Below are 13,176 nucleotides of genomic sequence, written 5' to 3' on the forward strand. Positions count from 1 at the left end.
CTGCATTGCAGGCAGATTCTTTACCATCTGAGCCATCAGGGAAGCCTGTATACACACACACACACACACACATTAATTTCTTTCTAACTTCCAATTGAAAGTTAGCATTTCCTCCAACTCTGAATGTAGGTAACAAACCATGACTGTATTGGCACTGCATGTGGCTTTTGTCATCAACAGAAATCACAGATATTTAATATCGTATTATAGTTGCTCCAGGATATCTTAAAATGGACTTATTACTATCTTAAAATTATAATAACTGTTTGATTTACTTCTATATCTTGTTATTTAAAGGTTAATAGAAGCACATGAATTCTTATATCTTTAAACTTACTTGAATAGCTGTCCTTTAATATGATTTTTTCTTTGTAATCCTATTTTAAAATTTTATGCCTTTAAACACATTATCTGTAGGAAACCTTGAAGACTTCACATTAAGTGAAATAAACCAGTCACAAAAGGACAAATACTATATGGTCCTATCTAAGATACTCAGAAGAGTTGACTTCATAGAGACAGAAAGTAGAATGCTGGTTGCCAGGTACTGGCGGGAGGGGGAACGGAGCATTAGTGTTTGATAGATACGGAGTTTCAGTTTGGGCAGATAAAAAAAGGTCTGGAGATGCTGGTGGAGATGGTAGCACAACAGTGTGAATGTACTTAATGCGACTGAACTGCATACTTCACCCTGGATAGAGAGACTAACACTGAAACATACATTAGCATATGTAAAACAGCCAGCCAGTGGGAATTTTTTGTGTGATGCAGGGAGCTCAAACCCCGTTCTCTGTGACAACCTAGAGGGGTGAGATGGGGTGGGAAGTGGGAGGGAGGTACAAAAGGGAGGGCATGAATATATACCTATGACTGATTCATATTGATGTATGGCAGAAATCAATACAATATTGTAAAGCAATTATCTTTCAATTAAAAATAAATAAATTAAAAAACTGGATAGAATGTTATATTTTATGTGATGTAATTTATCACAATTTTTAAAAAGCCATGGAAACAATACAGATATTTTCAAATCACATACAAAAAAAAAAAGACACTGTCCTGTAAAGGGGTTCATGGTACTCACTAGGCTAAGACACCCTGATTTGAGGGGAACTGCCCTTTCTCTTGGGTGGAGGAGTCTGGTAGGCTGCAGTCCATGGGGTCACGAAGAGTCGGATGTGACTGAGCGACTTCACTTTCACGCATTGGAGAAGGAAATGGCAACCCACTCCAGTGTTCTTGCCTGGAGAATCCCAGGGACGGGGGAGCCTGGTGGGCTGCCGTCTATGGGGTCAAACAGAGTCGTGCACGACTGAAGTGACTTAGTAGCAGCAGGAGCAGCAGCCCTTTCTCATACCTGTGTATCTTTCCCAGTCTGCTTTATGTGGAGGAAACTTCCTCCCTCTTTAAGGGCTCAACTCAAAGGCTGCTGACCTTGTGGCTGCTGTACTGTCCCCAGGGCTCACCTGGGGGATAAATTCTTCCTGTCCCTCTAAACATCCTCCTAGCATCCCAGGTGGACCCTGCTGCCTGCCAAGAGCCTGAGGCTTTGCTCTCTGCTTAAGTTAGGGTTTTTTGGCAAGTGTCAGAGAAGTAGTCAAGCCATGTTAGTACCAAACTGAGACTTCCTCCTTGGTACAATGAGGAAACTTGCTTTCTGTGTCAACGTCACTTAACGCTTTGTCCACATACGTCTTGAGGTAACTCCACACCCTTGTGAGACATTTACATCATCTTAGTGAATCTACAGATCCTAGGAGGTTTGTACTATCAGGAATAGCATTTTGCAGACGAAGAACCAAGACTCAGAAAGGTGAACTGGTTTAACCCCAGAGGATTTTTTTGTTTGTTTGTTTGCGTTGATCATCTTTCTGAAGTGGTGTTCCCTAGGCGAAGCCCAGGGCTTCATTAGATGAGGTTCACTTCTCATTAGAGAATCTGACTTTGAAACAGACAGAGAAAAATGATGGACGAAACAAGGAAGGGTTGCCAGATCCTCAGAGTGGGAAGGATGACCTAGTTTGTCTTCCCTGTTTTAGATGAGGATACATAGGGCGGGCATGTGGACGCGCTGAGCCCACACTGCCTGAGCCCTAGAGCCCTGGCACCAGCTTCCATCCTCACCCATGTTCTATGAGCTATGGTTACTTCTTCAGTCTGAGGCCTGGTGATGGAGGGAATGGGAGAGACGGTTTGGATCTGGACCATGTCCTGATTCTCAGAATCCATGTCACCTCTTGGATTGATGCCTAAACTGCAGTCACAATCACTGTGTGAACCCGTTGATGTAGATTTTCTCAGTGATTCCAAACTTGCATCACTCGTGGCTCCCTTTATGGTGGTGGTGGTTTAGCCATTAAGTTGTGTCTGACTCTTCTGACTCCATGGACTGCAGCCGCCAGGCTCCTCTGTCCATGGGATTTTTCAGGCAAGAATACTGGAGTGAGTTGCCATTTCTTTCTCCAGGGGATCTTCCCGACCCACAGATACAACCCACGTCTCATGAATTGCAGACTGTCTATTGCATTGCAGGTGGGTTCTTTAGCGCTGAGCCTCTGGAAAGCCTGGCTCCCTTTAAAACTTTGGCCATATTTGAATGCCATTGAATCTTATCTACCTAGTGCTTTTCCCCTCTCTTTAATGGACCTGTTTTTATTAAAACTTAAATCCATTTACTTACAAAGCGAAATTTATACCACCAGTGTAAATAGAAAACCAATAACCGTATAAATTATACTGATCAAAAAAATTTCTTAAATTCTACTCCGGTATTGCTGCCTAGAATAGACTCAGTGCCTGAAGTCTTCTCTTTTTTCAAAGCACAAAGAAAACACATGTCAGGTGTTAAAGGCACACTCGCATCAAATGGAGACTTTCTTGATATTATTAGGAGGGTTGAAAGGGAGTTTATAAGAACATAATGTACTAATTGTGCAAATCGATGATATTTACTGTCTTATCTGAGCATCACCTAAAATCATTTTGGGTATCATCTGTGGGCTCTGTACATCTCCAAACACTTAGTTCCTCCTCGAGGCAACCCTAAGCTACTAGTTAGTACTAGTAGTAGTTAGTCAGCCAGTATGAGTTAGTAGTACTAGTGGTTAGCACTAGCATGAGTTAGTACTACTAGTACTTAGTACTAGAACTAGTTAGTATTACCCCATTTGATGGAGACTGGCTGATTGGTTAACCTGAGGTGGCACAACCAGCAGGGCACCTTTGCTCTCTCTGATTCTTCAGTTGGGGCTCCTCTCCCCCCGGCTGCCTGACCACAGTGATAAACATCACTGTTCCAAGGCTACATCCCCCCAGGAGAAGAGCATTTTGCAGTGTCCTGTGACTCCTCAGGAGTTGCTGAGGCCAGGTGTCCATCCAGGCACGGTATGGGGCATGGTATGGGGCCCTGGAGAGGCAGAGTGCTGGCTGGCAGGCCTATATACTCAGACCAGCAATGTGCATGGGCCTCCTTAGACTTAGTGCATGAGGATGACATTGATGCTGGGGAGGAGGAAAGGACACAGGGGAGGGAGATGAAGGCAAGAGGTGCTTCAGGGTCTTCATCTGGAAAATCGGGCTGAGAAAACCTGCTTCAAGTCTCTTCTCTAGGGCTGTGAGTCTGTTTCGCAGATAAGTTCCTTTGCGTCATATTTTAGATGTCATGTATAAGTGATATCATATGGTGTTTGTCTTTCTCTGTCCGACTTACCTCACTTAGTATGATCATTTCTAAGTCCATCCATGTTGCTGCAAATGGCATTATTTCATTCTTTATTAATGGCTGGGTAGTATTCCATTGTATACCGGTACCACATCTTCTTTATCTGTAATGGAACAGAGTATGGAGAAGAATATATATGTATAACTGAATCACTTTGCTGTACAGCACAATTAACGCAGCAGTGTAAGTCAACTATACTTCAATAAAATAAATTAAAAAACCCGATTTCATAGGATGGGTGATTGTGGGGAGGACTGAGCACATGGTCGGTGCTTCACTCTCCCTCTTCCCTCCTCTCCTCTCTGCTCTCCTATCTCTCTCTCTCGCGCGCATGAGTACTAAGTTGCTCAGTCACGTCCGACTCTTTACAGCCCCATGGACTGCAGCCTGCCAGGCTCCTCTGTCCATGGGATTCTCCAGACAAGAATACTGGAGTGGGTTGCCATGCCCTCCTCCAGGGGATCTTCCCAACCCAGGGATCAAACCCAGGTCTCCTGCATTGCAGGCGGATTCCTTACTGTCTGAGCCACCAGGGAAAACCGAGAATACTGGAGAAGGTAGTTTATCCTTTCTCCAGGGGATTTTTCCCAACCCAGGAATCAACCCGGAGTCTCCCGCATTGCAGGCAGATTCTTTACCAGCTGAGCTACCAGGGAAGCCACACAAACACGCGCAGATATTGTTTTAAGTGAAAATAGTTTGGAGCCAAGGTCTGCACTGACAAGAATAAATGTGACATGTGGGACAAGAAAGACACTGGCAGATAGAGCCCCTTGAGTTTCAGGACAGTCTTATCAGAAGGTGGAATAAGGAGTCCCAAAGAGGTGCCCTCCAAAGTGGACCAAGAAGTCCCCCACGGCCCACAGCCTGTGATGTCACAATCGGAACCTCATGCTTTTGAGTTTGGCTCCCACGTCTCTTCTGTGGGTTCCCTAGAGAAATGCAAGAACTGACACATAAAGCAGAAATGGATATGTCAGGTGCCTTCTTTCAAAAGAGACCCTGGGAAAGAGGGGGCTGTTAATGGAAGGGAAGGGCAAAGGACAGGATCCACCCAAAGCGGGTGTCTCTTCCTCACTCTGCACTGCAGGGTTCTGGGGCTTCGCACAAGCCGAGGAGTGGTGGGGCTGTGGAAGCCCATGGATTGCAAGAGGGCAGAGGGAACCATTTTCAGGGTGCAGGGTGCGTGCCTGCCTGTCAGTTTCCTCCATTCCCGTTTCTTATCTCCTGAGGGCAGAAAGGCGAGGCTGATGCGGAGGAGCGATTATCCCCAGATCAGGCCTGCTTCTCATCACTGGCAAACCACTTCCTCGGGCTCCCTTGAGCTCCGCACATCTGGCAGCTTGGTGGGCTTTCTCTCAGGACCGGGGAAAAGGCAAACACAGCCGCGCGGGTGTGCATATTCTGTAAATACAGCTGAAGTGTGCCAAGAAGTGGTAGCGGGGATGCCTGGGATCAGAAGTTCTCAGTTGCTCTGTGCGCTTTAGTGAGCCTGTCTCCTCCATCTGGGCCTCCGTTTCCTGAACTGTGAACTTACGGAGGGGAGAGGAGGCGAGCCGATGTCTCAGAACTCTTCTTGTGCTTAAAATTAAAACAAAAAATGATACGGACGCTGCTCTCAAATAAAAATACAGATACACAGGAAGGCACAGAGAAATACCGGTGACTTTTATTGCTGGTACTGTAACCCCATCGCTCTAGGGCCAGATAAATACCTAGACAATAAGAAAAGTCCAACTCCACCATAGAATCGCAATTATCAGCAAAGAGAGGGAGTCATGCAGACTTAAGGGCCGTATTACCTATCTATCTTCCTGACCCAGGGATTAAACCCTGGGTCTCCTGCACTGCAAGCAGATTCTTTACCCTCTGAGCCACAAGGGAAGCCCCGATCTATCTATTATCTATTTATTTTGGCCTCATGGCATGTGAGGTCTTAGTTCCTGGACTAGGGATTCAACCTGCGTTGCAAGCTCAGAGCCTTAACCCCAGACTGCCAGGGAAGTCCTAAGGGCTGTATTTCTTTCTTTCTTTCTCTTTTTGCATAGAAATAATGAGCTTAATCTGAACCCAAACATCAGAGTTCAGGCACAAGAGGCCTTCTTCCTTTTGCACTATATGGTATTTTTAAAAAATGGAGCAAACATTTTAATAAGATTTCCCATGAAAATCCCAATAACTGACCTCTCTAGAGAAGTCAGCAGATCTGGGACTGTCAGCTGGAATTAGGCCTGCCTGTCAAGGCCATAGTCTGCTCATCTTGATCCCTGCTAGGTGATACTATTTTCTTTTGTCACCTGCCCAGCTACTGTGTTGGAGTTAGTGACTTTGTTTTCCAAGTAGAGTGTCTGAATCCTTGAGGTAGAAAGGGAGACACTCCTGTTGGAAGTGTTATCTTCTTCCCTGGTGACTGATAAGGGCACAGCCCAGAGTGTGCTCTGCTCTAACCTGTTGGGCTTTCCTGCCTCAGCCCAGAACAGGCCTAGTGTAGTCCCCTCCCCTTCATTGGCTGTGAACAACGCCTGGGGACACATGGCTGTCAGAGCTCTTAGGGAACCTGGTGGTCCCGCCCCTCAGAAGCGTGCCTGCCTGAGCAGGGCTGGGGTCCATGTGTGTCCCAGAAACATCCCAACCTCCCATTTGATCTGGGTTTCCTGCTCAACCTTGCAGCACCTACTGCCAACTTGTGGCTTTCATGTCTTCTGCCCCGGGCCTTTTTCCAACATGTAAATGCTTTCTCTTTTTTTTTTGCGGGTGGGTCTTCATGCTTGCTGAGAGGTTTTGGAGAATTGAGGCTTTAGCAAAAAAAAAAAAAAAGTGACTTTCTGGGTTGAGGGTTTTGCAAAAATGAATTTTCCCTCTTTGCTCTCAAGATCTCTCCTGCTTCGCCTGTCTTAACTCTCCAGCTCTGTCCCCGGCTTGCTGTGCCCCAGTGGGGGCTGGAGGGGAATGGTGGGGGTTGATAGTCAGAGAAGGCATCCAGAGGAGGGACTCCTTGGCCATGACTGTGAATCTACTGCTAAACACGGGCAGGAGAGTTACTAAAGACAAGAGCCTGCGTCAGAGTTCCCAGGTAGGAAAGCGCCAGGCACTTTCTGTGGAATGTTTGGTGGGCAGGAATGGAAGGCACCTTGGGCATCTGTTTTAGGGGATTTTGGACTGAGGGATGGTGAGAGAGGAGAGGAAGCATGGCTCTGAGTGCCAAGGGCTGTGGATGCCATGCTATACTTTATCCTGAGACCACTGGAACCGATGAAGGTTTAAAGCCACAGAGCGATGCAGTCAGATCTGAGTTTTGGAAATGATGATGGACTGACTGGAAGAGAGACAAGAAAAGCAGGAAGAAAACAAGTGCCCACACAGGAGACAGTGGTTGAACTAGATGATGGTGGTGGCCTGATGGTGGGCGGTAGGTGAGGACATGCACTTGAATGGAGGGACAGGTCTCTGGATCACGCATGGAGGAAAAGGAAGAGGGATGAAATGGAGGTGATCCCAATGTGCCTCACCTGAGTTCCTGGACATCATGACTCCAGTAAGGGGAGCAGCTCATGGAAAACCCAGTGAGTCTGGTTTGACACTTAAATAAGTAATTTGTATATGAAACAAAAGATGCAGTTTTGGATTTGTGGTACCAATCTGCACATTCTTCAAATTATTTATGGGTGTGTATGTGTGATTTTTGAACTCATGAAACATTCATGCTGTGTTGGCATACACAGTACTTTGGTATCAAGGAAAAGTCCTTTCCTTTCTGCCCTTGCTGCCAGAAGCATCACTTTAGCCTTCCAAGCCTGGCTGAAATGTCGTCTCTTCCAGGCAGAACTCCCCCCAGGTTCTGATTTCATAGCCGCCCTCATCCCGTGGACCTAGAGTTCACTGTCCCTGTCTCTCTGTCAGTGATAAGCATATTGATTTAATCTTTAAATCTGCCATCTGGCACAGTGGTAAATATATAGAAACTGTCACTAAAAGTTGAAGAAGGAATCCATGATATTTTTATATCCTTCTTACAGCTTTAGATTCAAGGCACAAAGAAATGCAGCCACTGGTCCCAGACCAGACAGAGCTCTTAGACCAGATCCCCAGGGACTTTCCTTCAGCTTTGACCCTTCCCTCTTGACTTCACATTCATTTCTTATACCCAAACGCATATCTGCCCCATGTAGTTATTTAGAAGTTAGAGCCCATGTGGAAATCAGGAATTTTAACACTAGGTTTGAATTTTTTGTTTCTTTGGATAAGTCAGAAGAGCTGGAGACATTGAACATGACCCTTTTCTGATTTTCCACACTCCCAACCATTCCCCAAGTTTCCCCGAACACTAGAGAAGGATGACAGTTAATATGTAGTGTAGTGCATGTATTATTGTTGTTGTTGTTTTCCTGCATAGGGGAACATTATTTTACAGTCATGGCTTTAACAGATGTGGATGTAAAATGAAACTGGAGTGGGCCTTGTGTTTGGAGAGGATGATTGAGGACATATTTTTTTGTGGAAGTAATGGCTGTTCCTATGTGCTGTATTTAATATTGCAAATGATCCCGTTTCCCTCACTTTCACCATAACTCCTATGTCCAAGGACCCAGGCATCAAGGTCCCTCCCACAGAGGCAGCTGGACACAGTGTTTAGGAATATGGCTTTCTGGATGACATTGGGCAACTTCCTTAGAAATTTGCCACTGTTTTCTCATCTGCAAAATGGGGTGATGATAATAAATCATACTTCCTGGAGGTGCTTGTGAGGATTGAATGGGGCAAAAAGTGTAAAGAGCTCAGAAGAGGGGACTTTCCTGGTGGCCCAGTGGTTGGGATTTTGCCTTCTAATGCAGGGGTTGCAGGTTTGATCCCTGGTTGGGAAGCTAAGATCCCACATGCTTCCCGACCAAAAAATAAAACAGAAGCGATATTGTATCAAATTCAATAAAGGCTTTTAAAAAATTGTCCACATCAAAAAAATCTTTTAAAAAAGCTCAGAAGAGCCCCTGATCCCTAGCAACTCCACAGAGGAAAGAACAGATTTTTGTGACTATGGTGCGTGGCAATATATTGGCACTCACTTACTAGTTAGTTGATTTGGTAAACATCTATTGATAGATGATCTTGAAAAATGCCAGACTATAAATTTTAAAGGTTTCTTGGTCCAGGTCTATAATGCAGTGGTTCTCAATCATGATGTACATGGACTCATCTGGAGAACTCTGGAATAGTGCTGATTCTGGGGGTCCCCACCCAAGACTGAACAGCACCAGGAGCAGAATCCATGGCCCCCAAAGTGATGATGAACCATGTCAAGTTGTGGTCTGGATGGGGCACTGTCCTCAAGTCAGGGCCAGGTTGACCCCGACAGTGAGTATTCCTTAAGTTTTGCACCCTGGTGCCTCATTTGCTTCAACTGATCCCTGCCCTGGCTCAGACCTCTAGAACAGAAACTCCATGAGGGCAGCATTTTTGTTTATTTTTTGGTCTATTTTTTCCCTTGTTCTATCCCCAGTAACTGGAAAAGCAGTGAATACATAGTATGCCCTCAGTAAAAATTTATCAAAAGAACAGATGAATGAATGATTCAGCAGCCTAAAGTGGAGGCTACGGCTGCCCCTTTGCTGGAGACAGGTGCGTTTGTGCTCTACAAGCCAGAGGGGTGCAGCTCAGATGGTCAGTGTTCTAGAGGGAACCTTGGAGGTCAGTTGGGACACTTTTTCCCAAGTCAGAGGCACTTGGTTTCATCATCAAGGTGTTTGCCTTTCCTGCATCCCTCTTGAACTCTTATTTCTTTACGTCAATTCATGTTTACTCATCTATATTTTTCTGACAAAGAAACCTTAAAAAATTAGTTCTGTAAAGGAAAAATTACTTATACTTGCCATAAATAGGTAACTGTAAACATAATGAGAAAAGAAAGAAATCACGTTATTAACTTTAGCTGGAAACTATTGCCTGTGGAGGCATGGGAACCTGAATCCTCTTATTATGATAGCAGAAGGTCTAAGACTGTAAGAGAGGTATTAAAGACATACTAGTTTTGGACTGGAGACTTTCGATTGGAGGGAATCAGAAAGCTTGAAAGAGAGCTCAAAAGTGATACGTTTTCCCCTCTGTGCATCGGCGTGATTTAATGCCATATTCACATTTATTCCCTGATCCCATCCATATGGTACCCAAGCATCATTGTATCCATCCCACTGGGGAAATCCTCAGCTAGTCCAACCTTCTCATTTTACAAGACTTAAGCTCAAAGAGGAGAAGGGTTCACCCAATGTCTCATTCAGGTTTTCATCCATGTGTCCATCTGACTTCTATCTGCGGATCGCCTCTAATATACCTGGCACCGTGACTCAGGCAGACCAAATCTCGGTCACCACGGAGCTACCACCCCAGGGGGAGAGGAGACTGTATCCCAGGTCCCCTGGTTCCGTGTCTAGTGCTCCTCTCCTGCCCCTTCCCATCCACCTGAAGGTGTTTTCCATCCATGCCCTGCTTTCACAGATGACTTGGGCCCCTAGTGTTGCCTTAAACATCTTTTCATTTTAATAAAGCAGCTAGGGCTTTCCTGGTGGCCCAGTGATTAAGAATTTGCCTCTTGAAGCAGAGGACACACGTTCGATCCCTCATCTGGGAAGATCCTACATGCCGCAGAGCAACTAAGCCCATGTGCCACAACTACCGAGGCTGTGCTCTGGAGCCCAGGAGCCACAACTACGGAAGCCTGCTCACCCTTGAGCCCATGCTCCGCAACAAGAGAAGCCACGGCAATGAGAAGCCACTGCAACTAGGGCGTAATCCTCACTCACTGCGACTGGAGAAAACCTGTGTGCAGCAATGAAGACCCAGCATAGCCAAGAAAATTAAAAAAAAAAAAGCAGATACATTTTCCCGCCATCTAAGGCTCTTCATCCCTGCAACACACACTTGGAGAACGCTGCTAATTTCGGCGTCTGGCTTCCAGACCCAGACGTCAAAACAACTACCTTTCATCTCAGGTTTGTAACACAGAAAACCTTCAATATTAGGAACAGATAGCCTCGAAGGTGGGTTCATATCTCTCAGCAAGATTGCTGTAACTTAACTCTCCCGTGCCCGATCAAGGCTTTCTCTCTGCCTCGTAGGTATTTTAATACAAATGTTCCTTTCATTTGACTGATTGAAGGTCTCCAACCTGCAATAAATGAAACATCTGATCCCCTTGAATCCAAATCACTTTTTCTTTGATTTTCTTTTACTTCTATTTCTTCGTCCTTTGTTCTACAGCTCGAGTCAAATTTCCCTTTAGAAATTGAAAGAATGTGTGTGGGGTTTTCCTGCCTTTAAAAAAAAAACCAGGCTCTAGTGAAACTGCTGGCTCATGGACTAGAATATTAAGATCGAATTCAATGGCTGCCTGTCTCCAACAATGTGAATTGCGGGTCATTATCCCCCTCTTTGGGGCAATAGTCATCTGCATTAGCCTCTGTGTGTAAGTCACCGAAGCTGACTTCCTGAGTAACCCCTAGGCTTGGGAGAAAATATGACTGAAGATTTTTTTTTCCTGTTCAAAGAGCTTAGTTATCCATGCACAAAGGCTTACATATTGGCATTTGGCTATGGAGGCGAGCATGTAAATGCATTTATAGTGACTTTTCCTATCCATTGTAATGGGCTCCCAGGTACAGGCAAAGCAGGGTCGTACTTGGGTATATTAGCAGCTGGAGACCTTCACCTTCCAACTTTGCTGGCAACGTGGACAACACTGACAAGTACAAGTTCAGGCAGCTGCCGAATCCAGGTTACTCTGGTATCATTTTCAAGGAACATTTAGGCTCAGTCTGACTCTACATTCACAAATGGCCCACATGGTCATTTTAGGATGAATGTACGTGGGTATTATCTGAAAAGGTTCAGGCTTTAAAATCAGACAGCCCTAGGCTGGACGTCTGGCTACATCACAATGTAACATGTGGTCCTCAGACAAGTCAACTAACTTCTCTGAGCCTTTAGTTCCACCATCTATAAAATAATGACAATAGATGTTATGATTGCGATACTACAATTTAAAAAAAAAGTTGTGTCATAGGGTTCAACTAAGAAAAGAGATCTTACTTCATTCTCCTCTCTCTGGAAGGAAAAGGCCACTGCGATTTCTTGTTTGGGTGTATTTTTTCCATGTTTCCTAAATAATTTTGGTGGCCAATGTGGTGAATTAAGGCAGGAAGTTGTTTCAATGAGACAAGACCTTTGATCTTCAGTTGGTACCTTGGAATGGCCCAGAGTTACTAGTGTTGCAGAATAAGCCCAAGGTGATTTAGATTGAAGTTAGCTATCCATCTCATTGTAATAAAAAGTTTGAGAGAATGAGAAAGAGAGAGAAAAGAGGTTGACTGGTGCTTTCCTAAATGCCAACATGACTGGCACATGTTCCAAGTTGAACCATAGATACCTGAGTTGGAGATGTGAGTCTGAAGGGGTATTTATAGACCTGGTGTCCTGGCTGGTGCAATTGACTATGCGAGTTATGGCAGCATCCTGGCCCCAGGCTTTTAGTAACCCCAGCTTGGGTGAATGAAGGAGGATTTGGTGTCCCCATCAGGAAGGCTCTAGGTCAGGCTGATTCCCCTGTTGATACTTTTCCAGGAGCTCAGCCCAGGGCTGTGTTGGGAGAGTGTGTGTAAGCTCTTTCATGTATCCTTTTGCTAGTTTTAAAGGGTCTCGTCATCCTTAAAGCTCTCTCAACCACCCTCGTCTCTCTCTTCTGTCTTCGCCTCCTTTCTTTGTTTTTCATCTCTGGCTGGGTTTCAAGCATGATTGGAAGCCTGCTGGTGTGAGTTTGCATGGAGGAGGTGAAGGCGTCTCCTATCCTTTTGCTTGGTGCTCGCAGGAAGGCAAACATCAAAAGGCCCTGCGCCTGCTCCCCACGTGGCCCTGATCTTCCTGTATAATGTGGAGAGGAAATTGGGGCCTTCGTGCTTCTGTTGCTCAGATCGTATCAATTCAGTTTTCCCCTTCACTTCATTTGTAGTTGGAGTGGTCCTTGCAAGCAGGGCTTCTGTGGGTGAGGTGGAAGGTCAGGATGGGGAGAGGAAATGGGCTGGATGCCCAGGCTGGTAAAGACGCCTGGAGATTTTGGAAATGAGGGTGGAGTGAAGGGAAAGTTGAGGGTGAACCTCTGGCCCAGGGATGGAGAGGGGCTGCGGTGTTAATCCCAAGTGTCCCAGTCTCCCCGAAACTTGGACACTCTGTGTTCTGAATCCATAAAAGGACCTGGGACCAGATGAATGATAACCACGCCTCTTCAGCCATGACTATGTAATTCTGCACCTGGTTCTGCCTCTTAAAATGTGGTCTTGGCCACCTCACTTAATCTCCAGGCCTCTTTTTTTTTTTTTTTTCATTTGTAATTCTTTTAAAATTTATTTTTAATCGGAGGATAATTGCTTTACAATGTTGTATTGGTTTCTGCCATACTACAATGTGAATCA

At 45.3% G+C, this 13,176-nt stretch overlaps 1 long non-coding RNA gene across 2 annotated transcripts in view; it reads right to left on the reverse strand.

Moving 5' to 3' along the window:
• Positions 1-13,176, reverse strand: part of LOC129547098 (uncharacterized) — a 64,094-nt gene that overhangs the window by 17,438 nt on the left and 33,480 nt on the right. For both annotated transcript variants that reach the window (XR_008684009.2, XR_008684010.2), the window contains one exon: positions 3,713-3,827. This is a non-coding gene — a long non-coding RNA (uncharacterized LOC129547098). The remainder of the gene's footprint in view (positions 1-3,712; positions 3,828-13,176) is intronic.

The sequence above is a fragment of the Moschus berezovskii genome, chromosome 22 (genome assembly GCF_049115385.1).
Source record: "Moschus berezovskii isolate FMDL1 chromosome 22, NW_MosBer_1.0, whole genome shotgun sequence".
Lineage (NCBI taxonomy): Eukaryota > Metazoa > Chordata > Mammalia > Artiodactyla > Moschidae > Moschus > Moschus berezovskii.